The sequence below is a fragment of the Callithrix jacchus genome, chromosome 8, assembly GCF_049354715.1.
Source record: "Callithrix jacchus isolate 240 chromosome 8, calJac240_pri, whole genome shotgun sequence".
Taxonomy (NCBI): Eukaryota; Metazoa; Chordata; class Mammalia; order Primates; family Cebidae; genus Callithrix; species Callithrix jacchus.
The window spans coordinates 2,740,172-2,755,300 of record NC_133509.1 but is presented as its reverse complement, the minus strand read 5'-3'; positions in this window follow the sequence as shown (position 1 = coordinate 2,755,300).

The window sequence follows — 15,129 nt, the reverse complement described above, 5'->3', positions numbered from 1 at the left end:
ATATGTCAGCAGCTGAAACAATTAAGAGTCAGTTCATTGCCGTGAAATAGAAAGCTCATTTGTTCACCACTTTTCCCACAAACGGAAAAGTGGTGCCTTCTGAAACTCTCGGCCCCTCAAACATTTCTTTCACTTCGTAAGAATGCTCTGTAGGCAGTGAATAATGTAGACTGACCACGCAAAACCAAAAACCAGCCCTGTCTTCAGGCAGGAATGTACCTACACATGCCACTCCAGGTCGTTCCAGAAACTAATTTGCAAAGAGTGAGGCTAACTTTGAAGTGGAGCAAGAACCAAACCCTGAGAAATAAGGGACAAGACCAGAGCACAGGGTGAGGCTGCTCTCCAAAGTTCCTTATCTACCTAGAAAGCAGCGCCCCTAAAGGAACACAATTGCCTTTGTTGTCCTTCCCGGAAACTTAATTAACCAGAGAAGATTAAACCTCTTATCGTAGAGGAAGAGACTGAAAATTACACACCGCCCCTAGAGTCCAGATGAACTTTGTCCCAAACTACTCTCTGTTCTCAGGTCTTGTTCAATTCCCAAAGAGAATTATTTGCTAACCATTGACTAAACATTGGGTCCATTCATTCCCCTTAAAAAAATATTTACTACCCCTCAAAATTGCTACACCTTCCATTTCTCTTTCCCTTACGAAGGTGTATAAACATCTGGATCTCACTGGGTTATTGGCTAATCGGTCTCCTACAGTCTCCCTATGCTAAGCACATTAAATACATCTGTATGTCTTTTCTCCTGTGAATCTGTTGATTGTCAGTTCATTTTCAGCAAACCTTCAGAGGGTGGAAGGAAACTTACCCTTGGCCCCTACAGATTTTTGCTTAAGAACCATAATTTTTTTCCTGCAGAGACTTCCTGATACATGTAGAGGCACAAAAAAATGTTTGTGGATTCAACCATGTATAAAAGAAAAAGATGAAATCGTAATTACCAAAGGGAATTGGGATATAAACCTTTGTAGGTCTTAGGAGAAGATTTGGGGTCAGTGAGTGCATGTATCTTGAAAGACAGTCAAGTAGGTTACAGTAAGTGTTACAGGAATTTGAAGGGAAGAAAGATTATTGAAGGTTGAGATATATAATAACACTGTAGAGTGGAGGTAGCTTTTGAGCTGTTCTTTGAATAAAGTGTTTTAAGGTGAAGAGAAGACATTTTAACTAGGAGAAACGACCTGACTAGGAGGGGAAGGAACCCAGGTGTCATGTGCGGGAATCTGAACTTGGAGAATGGAAGGCTCCTCAGAGGAGTAGTACAAGAAAACACTGGAAATAAGGTTGGTGACTAAGCTGGAAGGAGACTGAATTTCAGACTGAAGAGCATAGGGGTGGGAAGGTATGAAACTCTTCCTCATCCATCATGAGGAACACAGCCAACATCCCTATAACGAAAACAAGTTAACAAGAGAAAACACAAAGTTATTTAATGAAAGTTTTATGTGACACAGGAAACCTCAAAAATGAAGACTCCAAGACCCAGAAAAAACAACTGATCTTTTTTTTTTTTTTTGAGACAGAGTCTTGATCTGTTGCCAGGCTGAAGTGCAGTGGTACGATCACGGTTCGCTGCAACCTCTGCCTACCAGATTCAAGCATTTCTTGTGCCTCAGCCTCCTGAGTAGCTGGGATTACAGGTGCACACCACCACGCTCAGATAATTTTTCTATTTTTAATAGAGATGGGTTTTGGCTATGTTGGTGAAACTGGTCTCAAACTCCTGACCTCAAGTGATCCGCCTCCCGTGGCATCCCAGAGGATTACAGGCATGAGCCACTGCACCTGGCCCTGTTTTTATGCTTAGGTTTGTTAAAGAATGGACAGCCATGTAGAAATGTGATTAGACTAAAGGATTTGATCTAATGCTCACAGACTGAGGACGGGAAACCCAGCAAGGTTTTTCTGTTCAGATTCTTCTTGGTGTCTCTGTATAGAAATCTTCCTTATTTGGTATGGGGCAGGACCCCTCTGGAATGAGGTTTTTCCAGGGAGAAGGGAAAGAGTGAGTTTTCCAGATTTTTGTTTGTTTTTGAGATGGGGTCTCACAGTGTTGCCTGGGCTAGAGTGCAGTGGCGTGATCATAGCTCACTGTAGCCTTGAACTCCTAGGCTCAAGCGATCCTCTCACCTCAGCCTGCAGATAGGTAGAACTATAGGCAAGTACCACCATGCCTAGCTAATTTTTCATTTTTTGTACACATCGGGTCTTACATGTTGCCAAGACTGGTCTTGAACTCCTGGCCTCAAGCAATCCTGTTGCCTTGGCTTCCGCAAGTGCTGAGATTACAGGTGTGAACCACCCTTTCCAGATTTTCTGATTTGCTTTTGGAAAGATGGGTTCTAGTTTCTGTGACTCACCTTGGGGAAGAGGAATTCTGGTTTCTATGACTCTCTTAGCGGGAGGAAGGGGAGTGGGACACAAAAAGACAGGAGAAGGTCAGACAGACCTTGATACTATTGTCAGAGGAATTCAAAGCAGAGTAACCTGATCTTTTTTTATCCTACATATACAAGCGTTGTACCTAGGGTGGACACGTTCCTCCTCTTCGTTTTGGGAATGCCCTACTCTGTCTATGGAGTAGCTGTTCTTTTACCACTTTACTTTCTTAATAAACTTGCTTTTGCTTTGCCATGCAGACCTGCTCTGAATTCTTTCTCGTGTGATATCCAAGAACTGTCTCTTGAGGTCTGGATCAGGACCCCTTTCCTGTAACACTGAGGCCTTTACAATTTCCTTTGGTTCAAAGTACTTAACATGCCAAGGTGCCATACTTTTGGGAATCATGTTTTGAGTCCCAAGGAGAGTTTGATTTTATTCTGAAATCAGAAGACGGTCATTGAAAAAAGATGAGATGGGGGTTGGCGAGTATGTAAACAATGATCTTCCATTAAGATCAATCAGCACTGTAGAGAATTGACTGAAAGGTGGAGGGACTCACAAGGGGGTAGGAGCAATTCAGAGACTATAGTAGTTGTGTAATCATAAGGCAATTGGGACCTTGACGAGGTGGGCAACAGTGACACAAAAACATAATTTAGACACACAAGACATCTGGGTGAGACGGTGTATGGTGATGTAAGCATCCTGGTTAAAAGGAAAACATAACATATGGCTTCCTTCAGGAAAAAATCAAAGCAGGGAAATATCGTTACAGGCTTTACCCTCCTTCTAAATGCAGAAGTTTTTCATTTTTATGACCCAGCATGTTCTTTTTAAGGGCTGTTTAAAAGCATACTGAATCTGTTTATTCTGTTTAAAGCATACTGAAACAGGAAATGGTGCTGGTGAAATTGGTTCCCCTTTCCTGCTTTTGTGTTCTCCTGGCCAGCTTTCTGGCCAGCTAGGTGACAGTGGGCAAGTTATTAGTGAGAACAAGAATATCAGTGCTGCCTGCGTGGCTGGAATGTTTTGAGTATCGGACTCCTCTAGACTAAATTGCTTCAAAAATATTTATTGGTCATCTATAGTGTGTAAGCTCTGTGCTAAGAACAACAACAGGAGATATAAAGACGAATGAGAAAGTCTCTCTCTCTGTGGAAGACCAAAACAAGCATAAATCACAGGATAAGCCAGGCACGGTGGCTCTCATCTGTAATCCCAGCACTTTGAGAGGCTCACGCAGGCAGATCAACTAAGGTCAGGAGTTTGAGACCAGCCTGGCCAACATGGTAAACATATAAATCAAAAAAGTTCCTAATTTGGGAATGGCCTACTCTGTCTATGGAGTAGCTGTTCTTTTACCACTTTACTTTCTTAATTTTGTATTTTACTAAAAATACAAAAAAATTAACTGGACTTGGTGGCACACACCTGTAATCCCAGCTACTCAGGAGGCTGAGGCTGGAGAATCACTTGAACTTGGGAGGTGGAGGTTGCAGTGAGCCGAGATTGCACCAGTGTACTTCAGCCTGGGCAACAGAGTGCAACTGTGTCTCAAAAAAGAAAAGAAAAGAAAACACAAGATGGCAAAACAAAAGCATAAGATGGATTAAGTGTCTTAGGAGATAAAGTATTTAAGGGTTCAAATAGAATCAAGAATGGCTTTATGAAAGAGAGAACACTTATGGTAAGGAGTCAATAGGTAGAGAAGGAAGATAAGGGAAGAGTAGTTTATTCATCCATCTACCCATCCATATATCCATCCATCCAACATTTTTGGAAGACTGTCGAGATAAATAATAATCTCCTCTTGTGTAGCTCATAATTCAGGCGAAAACCTTAGTTCAGAGCACAGGGGGGTTGAATAAAAATGATCCGCTTAGTACTGAACAGATGAAGACAATGGGTGTAAATTGCAGAAAATATAAAGTGGAAGACTCCTGCGATGAACGCAGTAGCAAAATACAGACTGCCAAAAGATAGAGATTGCCTGTGTGACTAGAAAATTCCTTCCTGTTCAGAGAGTGAAGGGGCTTCGGTTACACTTGGGGAGCAGGGACCAGGTCTAAGAGAGAAAATGTTGAAACGATCAGTGATCATCTGACTATACTTCCTTGCGTATGTATTCCATTTACTTTGGCTCCCTGCTCTTGGTCGTCCTTCATACGTACTGCATAGCATCCTGAAATGTGGAGCACCCGTGGAAATCCAGCCAGAGCTGTAGACTTCTAGGTTGCACAGTTTACCTTCCTCTCAGTTGTTTCCTGTCTATAACTCAATGTGGTTTTGCTCTTCTGTGGTGGATCTTGAGAGTTCTTCTCTTTCTCTCTCCATTATGTATCATTGGTGACTGATCCTCCTTTCACGAGGAAGATGAAGTTTATGAAGAAGAATCTGGGGCCAACACTCACATTCTAGAGCTTCTTATCAGGAATATTATTTTCCTATTAGAAGAGGAGAGGAAATCGGGAGAAGGGTAGAGAGGGAGAGGTGAACTGATAGAATTGATTGGCTCCTATGTACAGGAAGACTGTGTGATGTGAAGTGAGAACTATTGCTGTTTATATTGCTACAAAGAAAACAACAGGAAGTATCTTTGTAAAAAGAGGGCATTTGGAATAAGCTCATAAAAATTAAGCAGCTGAAGCTTAAACAAGTCAGGAAGGGTGTATTATTCGCTGCTGTGACCAAGGAATTCAGGAAAAAATGAAAGATCTGTCCTTCCTGATCCTTAGGACCTATTCATTCTTGAGCTTCCTTTGTCCACCCTTCCCCCGACGAAAGAACTTAAAGAAATGACACTCGTTCTACCTCACCATTAGACCAAATATGCTTCATTAGATAGAGAGGAGAATCTTCTCCTATCCCAAGCATCGTTATATACCAACAGAAATTAGTCAGCTGCCTCTCTCACAATCTTCCCACCCCATCCTCTGCCCCAATGTGCTCTCATTATCCTTTTTTGAGTGCATTCATGTGGTCTCCCATCACAGGAACCTTAAAGCTATTACTGAATTCTAATTTGCCTGTATCCCTGAAAACTCAGCACCCTTAACGGTGCCTTTCTGAACTACAGCCAATGCCGGGCGCCCAATACAAATGCCTACAGCCCTGCTCTAGGGAATCAGGAATTCTCCTTTCAGCTTTGAACCTTCTTGCTCTGCTCTGAAGTAACCGATCATCTGCCTTGCAGCCACATGCTTGGACTTTGTATTGGCCAGCTACCGTCTTCAGAATGACACATCAGTCAGATGGAATGCCTTTCTATTTTTGCCGGTGGCGGTATTGATTGAATAGCCCAGCACTCCTGAATATGAGCTCCCATTCTCCCCCACACTGAAACCCAACCCTAGTGCAATCATTCCCAGCCTACCCACTTCTTTATACCGTTTATCCAACCTCTTGCCTTTTCTGAGAAGAAACAAGGTGTAGTAATGAAAGCAAAATTTGGCTTAGAATGAAAGAAAATATTTTTAACTCTCAGCTCTACCTTTCTTAATCATGGAAACTCTGGAAATTTGCTTAAGCGCTATGAACATTAGTTTTCTCGTCTATTAGTCGTAGGATGCTAATGCTTGCCAATTCCTGGGATAGTTGTGAGGACCAAAGGAGATGATGTGTGTGAGGGAATATTTACCCTGGAAGGCCTCTTTCTGGCTTCGAAGTGCTAGATGGACTATGGAGCAGGTATAGAGGAGAAGATGCTGACAGCTGGCTAACCCATCTCTGTGTACACTGGATCCCTTTCCTTTTTGTTTACTTAGGCAATTTGTTCCTGGAACTGTCCTCTGTGTCTCCTACATCATTAGTTTGTCCTTCTCTATTGGGTAATTCTGGTCAACCTACAACCATGCTGTAATCGTTCACATCTGTAAGACCTTACAACAAACCTAGACCTTCTGTTCCCCCAGCAGGTGTGATTTGTCTGCTCCTCTTTAAAATGCTTATCTTTCCACGCTCTTTATTTTTTAAATTATTATTCAAAAAAATTTTTTTTTTCCAAAGACAGTGTCTCACTCTGCAAACCAAGCAGGAGTGCAGTGGTGCAGTCTTGGCTCACTGCAGCCTCAAACTCCTGGGCTCAAGGGATCCTCCCGTCTCAGATTCTGGAATAGCTGGGACTATAGGAGCACAGCACCACACGTGGCTATTACTTTTTTTTTTTTTTTAATTTGGTGGAGATATGTTCTCACTGTGTTGACCAGGCTGGTCTTGAACTCCTAACATAAGGGATCTTCCTGTTTTGGCCTCCCAAAGTGCTGGGATTACAGGTGTGAGTGACCATGACTGGCCTTCCTCCTGCTCTTTATTTAACCTACACTGTGTTGGTTTGGGTACTATGAAAAGCAGACACCAAGATGGAATTAGATAGGTAAGAGATTTATTGGGGAAATATCGGTGGAGGATAAAGGGAGGGTGGAGACGTACCTGGGGAGTGCCTTTAGACTATTATCCAGGCCTGATACCTAGGAAAGGAGAGGGGGAAGGAAGGATGACTGGGGAGCAAGAGTCTCAGACTGCAGCACAACCCTAGTTTTCCTCCATTTTATAGATAGACTGGGATTCTTTGCTAGCTCCTCCTTGTTGAAATCTCTAAATGTTGAAATGCCCCAGGACTAGGTCTCAGCTTCTTCTCTCTGCAGACTCACTCCTTCCGTTATGTCTTCCAGCCCCATACTTTTAAGAGAGATCCGTATGGCAATGTCTCCAAAACTTACATCTCCAGCTGAAAGCTTTCCTTGAGCTTCAGAATTGAAGATCCATCTGTACACAAGACAACTACTTGAAATCGTCTTGTCTAATAGGTCTCAAACGGAAAATGTTTGGAACAAACCTTCTGATTTTGCTGTGAGGATGATTATCTACAGTGGGCTAAAGTAGAACGGTAGAGACCAGATAGAAGGCTATTGCCACAGTCCAGGTGAGATACAGGTGAGAGATGCTGCCAGCTTGGATGAGTGGTGTAGGGACTTTGTAGATGTGATTAGGTTATAGACCTTGTGAAGAGGAATTATCCTGGATTATCAAGGTGGGTCCAATAAAATCACCCAAATCCTTAAAAGTGGAGAAGCTTTCCTGGCTGTGGTCAGAGAGAGAGAGCCATGTGGTGATAGAAGCGTCTTAGAGATGTGATGTTTTTGGCTTTGAAGATAGAGGAAGGGGCCATGAGCCAAGGAAAAAAGGCACCGTTTAGAAGATAAGGTGACGAAACAGTCACACTTCTGACCTAAAGAATTGTAAGAAAGTAAATTTGTGTTGTTTTAAACCACTAAGTTGTGGTAATTTGCCATAGCAGTAACCAGAAACAAACACAGCATGTGTGTCCCATTCCCTGTATCAACAGCAGGTATAGACATTAAATGAAGTTCAGAACTGTGATTATTTAGGGATATGGGTATTCAAATTTCTGAAGATCACATTTGTGGTTAAAATGACACAGGTCTTTCTAGTACCTTGGAGTGCTCAGAAAAGTGCATGCTGGGATGAGAGGAACCTCACCCACTTTGTCTCATCCCGATTGAGGAAAATTTTAAGGACAATAATAAGTAACTTTTTTTTTTAAGATGGAGTTTTGATTTTGTTGCCCAGGCTGGAGTGCAATGGTGCGATCACGGCTCATTGCAACCGCTACCTCCTGGGTCAAGCGATTCTCCTGCCTCAGCCTCCCATGTAGCTGGGACATTTGTACCACCACACCCAGCTAATGTTTGTATTTTTAGTACATATGGTGTTTCGCCACGTTGGTCAGGCTGGTCTCGAACTCCTGACCTCAGGTGATTCTCCCACTTCGGCCTCCCAAAGTACTGGGATTATAGGCATGAGCCACCATGTCCGGCCCTTAACTTTTTTTTGGTAAACAAAATACAGACATGGACATGAAGGGACCATGGCACTAAAATCAAGGTTGGCAGCAATATGACTCCAAGAACAGACCTCATTGTAGAACATAAGCAGACCTTCAGCAATTTAATCAGAAAACCTGAGGTGGCTACGGACAAGTGAAATAGAGGGCGTTTAACCGGGTTACGCTATTAAGCATAGTCTTCCTCAAATTAAAATTCTAAATTATCGATTAAATTTCAGCTAGCAGTTACTCTTTTAGCCAGAAAGTAAGATGAAGGGGAAAAGCGCTAGAGAAGAGATGTGAAATGCACAGAGCCGAAACTTGCCACACAGAGGCGAAGAAACCATTTCGCTTACAAAGTTTCAAGTGGCATTTGAGAGAAAGGATACTGGAGGGTGTTAAGAGGGAATAACTGTGAAAATCCCCAAATGGAGCCTGAAATTCCTCTGGCAGCAATCATGAAAAGAGAAATACTAATGTTATAACTATTGTTTTAAAGCCTGGTAGGCTGAAGTTCACTAAGCAATATCTGCATGTTTGCATGGGGCACGAATGAATAACATTCGCAAATTCCATGTTTAAAGTTCCCTTGTTTAGAAATCTGACTTGCTTGCTTTATGTCTCCTTAATCTACTTAGGCACAGACCTTTCCTTGTGTTTTAATATCAAATAGGCTTTAGCATAGACCAGTCTGATGGGACTTTGCTATTGGTGGAGGCTTAATAGGGCATCAGGAGACTGTAAGTAAATTTCATTAAGAAGCTACAGTCTCCGCTGGGTGCAGTGGCTCAAGCCTAAGCCTGTAATTCCAGCACTTTGGGAGGCCGAGGCGGGTGGATCACGAGGTCAAGAGATCGAGACCATCCAGGTCAACATGGTGAAACCCCGTCTCTACTAAAAATACAAAAAATTAGCTGGGCATGGTGGCGCATGCCTGTAATCCCAGCTACTCAGGAGGCTGAGGCAGGAGAATTGCCTGAACCCAGGAGGCGGAGGTTGCGGTGAGCCGAGATCGCGCCATTGCACTCCAGCCTGAGTAACAAGAGCGAAACTCCATCTCAAAAAAAAAAAAAAAAAAAAAAAAAAAGAAGCTACAATCTCTACCTCAAGAAAGATTACATATATATACGTGTGTGTATATATATATATATATATATATGTATGTATATACGTGTGTGTGTGTGTGCGTGTGTCTATATGTATACATATATATACTTTGTAGGGGATCAGCATATCCCCCAGCTTTACTAGAGCAATATTCTAGAAATATCCTGCAGGGATTACCTGTAGGTTTCTTATATCCCATCTACTTTTCACTTCCAGTTATCAACAAGCTTCATAAACTCAGGGCCAAGGATTACTTAGACAGTTGAAGTTTTCCAGTTTCAGGCATACAGCTGAAAAGATCACCGCTAAATTTAATTATTGTTTGGACACTGGATTTGATAGAAAATAAAATAGCATATTAATCACCTCTGTCTCATAGGTAATATTAGTTGCTGGTAAGGAGGAGGATTAGGGGGCTGTATTGGAGCTGTTTTCTGTTTTTTAGAATCCTGAATTTCTGTCTAATTGTTACAAAAAAAGTAAACTATGGGGTTATCCCAGGGAAGGGAAGCTTTCCTAATTTGGCAGACTCTATAACAACTAGAAGGAAACTTTCTTAAGCTTAATTGTGATTGAGAAACAGATATGGTCAGCATTATGAAGACTTCAGTTCATAAACTTATGGGTGTTTGCACGTGAATAACCGTGAGAATTATTTGAAATTAGTTTTAAAAGCCTTACTGCTAAGAAGGACCATTCTGACTCAGGCTATCAGGAAAATACGAATAGGGAAGGAAATATGAATAGTGTAGGACTCCAAAGAGGCGGGGGGGATAGTCCAGAACTGGGTTGATAAAAGAAGAGGCAGCCTAGGATAAGGGCGATTCCCTTAGCCAGGAGTGGCTAAGGGAATTCACAGATTCTGCAGAAAAGATATTACATGTAAGCAACAAAATCACACATTGCTTGCTTATTTATTTACTTATGAATAGGTGATGAATTAATGTTTCAAAATTCTGATTGCTCAAGAGTATACAGTAATAAATTCTCGTCAATTTCAGCACAGCCACCTAGTTACCCTCCCTCCTCACAGGCAACTAATATTACCAAACGTTTATACATTCTTCAATGCAGTATGAGCAAATTAAACACACAGTTTTCCCTTTTACACAAATGGTAACATTCTGTATACTCTGAAGCTTGTGTTTTCTTCCACTAAACTATACTTGGAACTTACTAAATATCAGTAAAATATTTACCCCTCTTTCTTCAGCAGCATTAGATTCCATTGAATGGATGCATTATAAATTATAAATTATTTGATCAACTTCATATTGATGGATATTTATTTCCAGTCTTTTGCTATTACATAGAATACTTCAAAGAATTTTGTAGAACATATGTCATTTTTCACATATGTTACCAATGTACAGGATAAATTCCTAGAGGTAGATTTACTGATTCAAAGAGTGTGTGTGTTTGTAATTTTGACAAATGACAAATGTTGCCAAATTATCCTACACAGTGGTTGTACCAATTTATGTTTCTAACAGCAATATATGAAAATACCTCTTTCACGCACTCTTATTAATGTGGTGTTACCAAGCTTTGTTACGTTTTCCAATTTGATGGGTCAACTATAATATTTCAGTTTATTTTTATTCAGACACCCAGGCTGGAGCGCAGTGGCATGATCTTGGCTCACTGCAACTTTTGCCTCCTGGGTCCAAGCAATTCTCCTGCCTCAGCCTTCCTGGTAACTGGGATTACAGGCAGCCACCACCCTACTTGGCTAATGTTTGTTTTTTAGGAGAGAGGGGTTTTCACCATGTTATCCACGCTGGTCTTGATCTCCTGACCTCAGGTGATCCACCCTCTCTGGCCTCCCAAGGTGCTGACATTATAGGCATGCAACCTGGCCAGTTTAATTTTAATTTGCATTTCTCGCTATGGATTTAATTGAGCATCTTTTCACATATATTTTAGAGTTCTTATTATTTCCTTTCATGTAAACCATTCACATTCTTTGCTTATTTATCTTCTGGCTTAGTGGTCTGTCTATAGTTTTATTATTATTTTTTAATTCTTATAGATTAAAAAAGTTGGGACTTTGTGATATGTATTGCAAATGTTTTCCAACGGTTTCTGCAGAGTTCATGGATATTAAAAATGTCTTTGCCATTATCATTTAAATAATAATTTGGATGGTATATAATTTTTGGATCACACTTTTTTTCCATGAAGATTTTAGGGGCATTTCCTACTGTCTTCTAGAATTGAATATTATTGTAGAGACATCTTATGTCAGCTTGTTTTGTTTTTATCCTTTATAGATGACTCATTGTTTTTGCCTGATTGTTCAAAGGATTCTTTTTATAGCTTCAAAGTTCAGCAGTTGTATTAGGATATGTCTCAGTATTGGCCATTATGCATCAATTTTTCCTGAGACCTGACATGCCCTTTCAAAATGAACATTTTCTTCCACAATATTTCGGTTACCTTTTCTGATTCATTACATAGTGATTTTGAATAAGTGTATATTGGATTTCCTTTGCCTGTCTTCCCTACTTATTTACATCTTATCTATCTCTAATTGTTTTAAATTTGGTTTATTTTCATTTATTTTGCTTTCTTTTGTCATTGCTAACTTCTGTGTTTCTTTCTATATTCTCTCTCTCTTTTTTTTTTTTTCGCGGTGGCTCAAGCCTGTAATCCCAGCACTTTGGGAGGCCGAGGAGGGTGGATCACGAGGTCAAGAGATCGAGACCATCCTGGTCAACATGGTGAAACCCCGTCTCTACTAAAAATACAAAAAATTAGCTGGGCATGGTGGCGTGTGCCTGTAATCCCAGCTACTCAGGAGGCTGAGGCAGGAGAATTGCCTGAACCCAGGAGGCGGAGATGGCGGTGAGCCGGGATCGCGCCATTGCACTCCAGCCTGGGTAACAAGAGCGAAACTCCGTCTCAAAAAAAAAAAAAAAAAAAAAAGAAAGAAAAGAAAAAGATCTTTCTATATTCTCATCAGCATCTAGTCTTCTCTTTGCTTCTTCTAATTATGATTCCATTTCTATATTTAGGCCACTTTCCTGGTCTCTCCCTTTTCCTGAGTCTTTTTTTTTTTTTTTTTTTTTTTCTTGACAGACAGAGTCTAGTTCTATCACCCAGGCTGCAGTGCAGTGGCACAATCATAGCTCGATGCAGCTTCAAACTTCTGGGCTGAAGCAATCCTCCTGCCTCGGCCTCCAGAGTAGCTGGGACCACAGGCATGTGCCACCGCACCGGGATACTTCCTGAGTCTTGTATAATCTGCTTTATGATTTTGTCTTTTAAAAAAATGCGGTAAAATATATATCGCATAAAACTTACCACTTCAACCATTTTGAAGTGTACAGCTGTGTGGCATTAGGCACATTCACATTGCTGTGCACAGTCATTGTTATGTATCTTCAAAACATTTTGGTCTCCTCCTGTTAAAAATCTGTGCCCATTAAATGCTGATTCTCATTCTTCCCTCACCAAAGCCCCTGGCAACTACAAATTTACTTTCTGTCTCTATGAATTTAACAACTCTAGGTATCTCATATAAGTGGAATCATACAGTATTTGTATTTCTTGTGGCTGCTTTGTTTCCCAGAGCACAATGTCTTTAAGATTCATCCAAGTGGTAGCACGAGTCAGACTTTCCTTCCTTTTAAAAGCTGAATAATACTCCATTGTATGTACATATGTGCTCTTATTTTATACCTAGGTTTCTTCATTAACTGTTAAATCCATGGCAAAATATTTGGTTGAAACTTTCATCTGCTCCATGGAAATACTTTTGTGATCAGAATTCACCTACATTTGTTTTCCTGTTCCTCTTCTGTGAGTGTGTGTGTGGTACATTCTCATCATATGTGTGTGTGTATATATATATAACCTGTATAGATATAACCTGTGTGTGTGTATATATATATAACCTGTATAGATATAACCTGTGTGTGTGTATATATATATATATTCATTCATTCTGAATAGTTTATTCTTGATTTCTCATTTTGGATAAAACGGCTTTTCTTGACTAGCTACTTGTAAATGGGTCATATGATGGAGATGCTAGAGCTGTGTCTAAGGCTAGCAGCTCTCCTTAGGGTCCCCAGCTAAGTGTGGGAGTCCATTTAACTCTTACCTGTTCCCAACTGACAAAGATAGGCAGCAATACGACTCACACTAGACCCCTTTTTTCAATCCTCTGCCTCATCAACAGACTGTTTCTTAAAATATGGCTGTATGGTGTGAGTCTCTGTTCAGTCGCACCACCTCTACTCAGAATAAAATGGTCATGGATGCTTCTGTCACCACCCCTCCATCACTGTTAGGACACATGAGGATTAGAGCTCTGCATCTTGGGAGTACTCCGCGTCTTGGGGTCGTGCCAGTTGTCTCAGGGATTTGCATTCACAGGCATCTCCTTCTGCTTCCTCCCACATCCTGTTTGTTCTTCATTGCTTTTGGCAGCCCTTCTACCTATTTGTGGCTTAAAGTTTCATGCGCATCCTAGCTTGTGTTTCTGTTTCTTGTTCTTCTTTTGGGTGATTTCCTAGAGCAAAAGGGGGAAATGCCAATTTTACTTCATTATATTCAAACTGGAAATCTGCATTTAATTCTTCTTCCGTAGCTTAGGATAAGTGATTCTCAAATAAATGTGTTATTGTCTTTATAAACCTTCGAGTTAACGAACCTTTCAGGTAAGATTATTGACATTTGAACCAAGAAGATTCAGCTGACGATTGCAATCACAAGCATGATGATGAGACGGCAGAGCAAAAAGCAGCAGCCTCACAAAAGGAGGCCGGCACTGGCTTATTCCTGGTTGTGCCTGTTGCATGTAGCACCTTTATGTCCTCTGACTCTGTGGTCATAACCACCAATATATTTTTCATCACTCTGTCTTTCCAACAAGTTTTAGATTTGAAGGAGAACAGCTGTTCCTAGCCAATACTGTGACTGTGATCTGAGAACAGCACTACCGGCATGGTGGCGCATACCGGTAGTCCCATGGAATCCAGAGGCTGAGGTAGGAGGATTGCTTGAGGCCAAGAGTTTGAGACTAGACTGAGCAACATAGCAAAAACCTCAGGTCTCAAAGAGAAAAAAAGATCCTCCACTTTCCTCCAACTAAACATATTTATGTATGTAAAAACTTGACTTTAACTGGGCATGGTGGCTCATGCCTATAATCCCAGCACTTTGGGAGGCCGAGGTGGGCAGATCACCCGAGGTCAGCAGTTCAAGACCAGCCTGGCTGAAATAGAGAAACCCTGTATCTACTAAAACTACAAAGATTAGCCGGGTGTGTTGGCGCATGCCTGTAATCCCAGCTACATGGAAGGCTGAGGCAGGAGAATGGCTTAAATTCAGGAGGCAGAGGTTACAGTGAGCTGAGATCATGCCACTGCATTCCAGCCTGGGTGACGGAGTCAGACTCAGTATCAAAAAAGAAAACACTAAAAACAAAAAATGAAAAAAAACAAAGCCAACCCAAACCAAAACAATAAAAACTTGACTTTATCATCATAGGCCTACGACTGTACAGCATAGCGGGGTGGCTCTACTGTGAAGAGGACAGTGTGTTGGAACAAGGCCCTGAAATATTCCTCTGATCTATGTACAATTTGTGAAATCTCATCAGTAATCATCTACTCTTTTGTGTTATTAGGCTTTTCTTTCCTTTAAATTGCCTATATCTCTTTGAAAATAATCAAGTCATCATTAACGCCTTTGTGGAAATTACTTTAAAAAATGTTTCCAGAGGAGGAAATATTGAGAAAGAAACACAGGAAATGGAAATTAAGAAACATCCA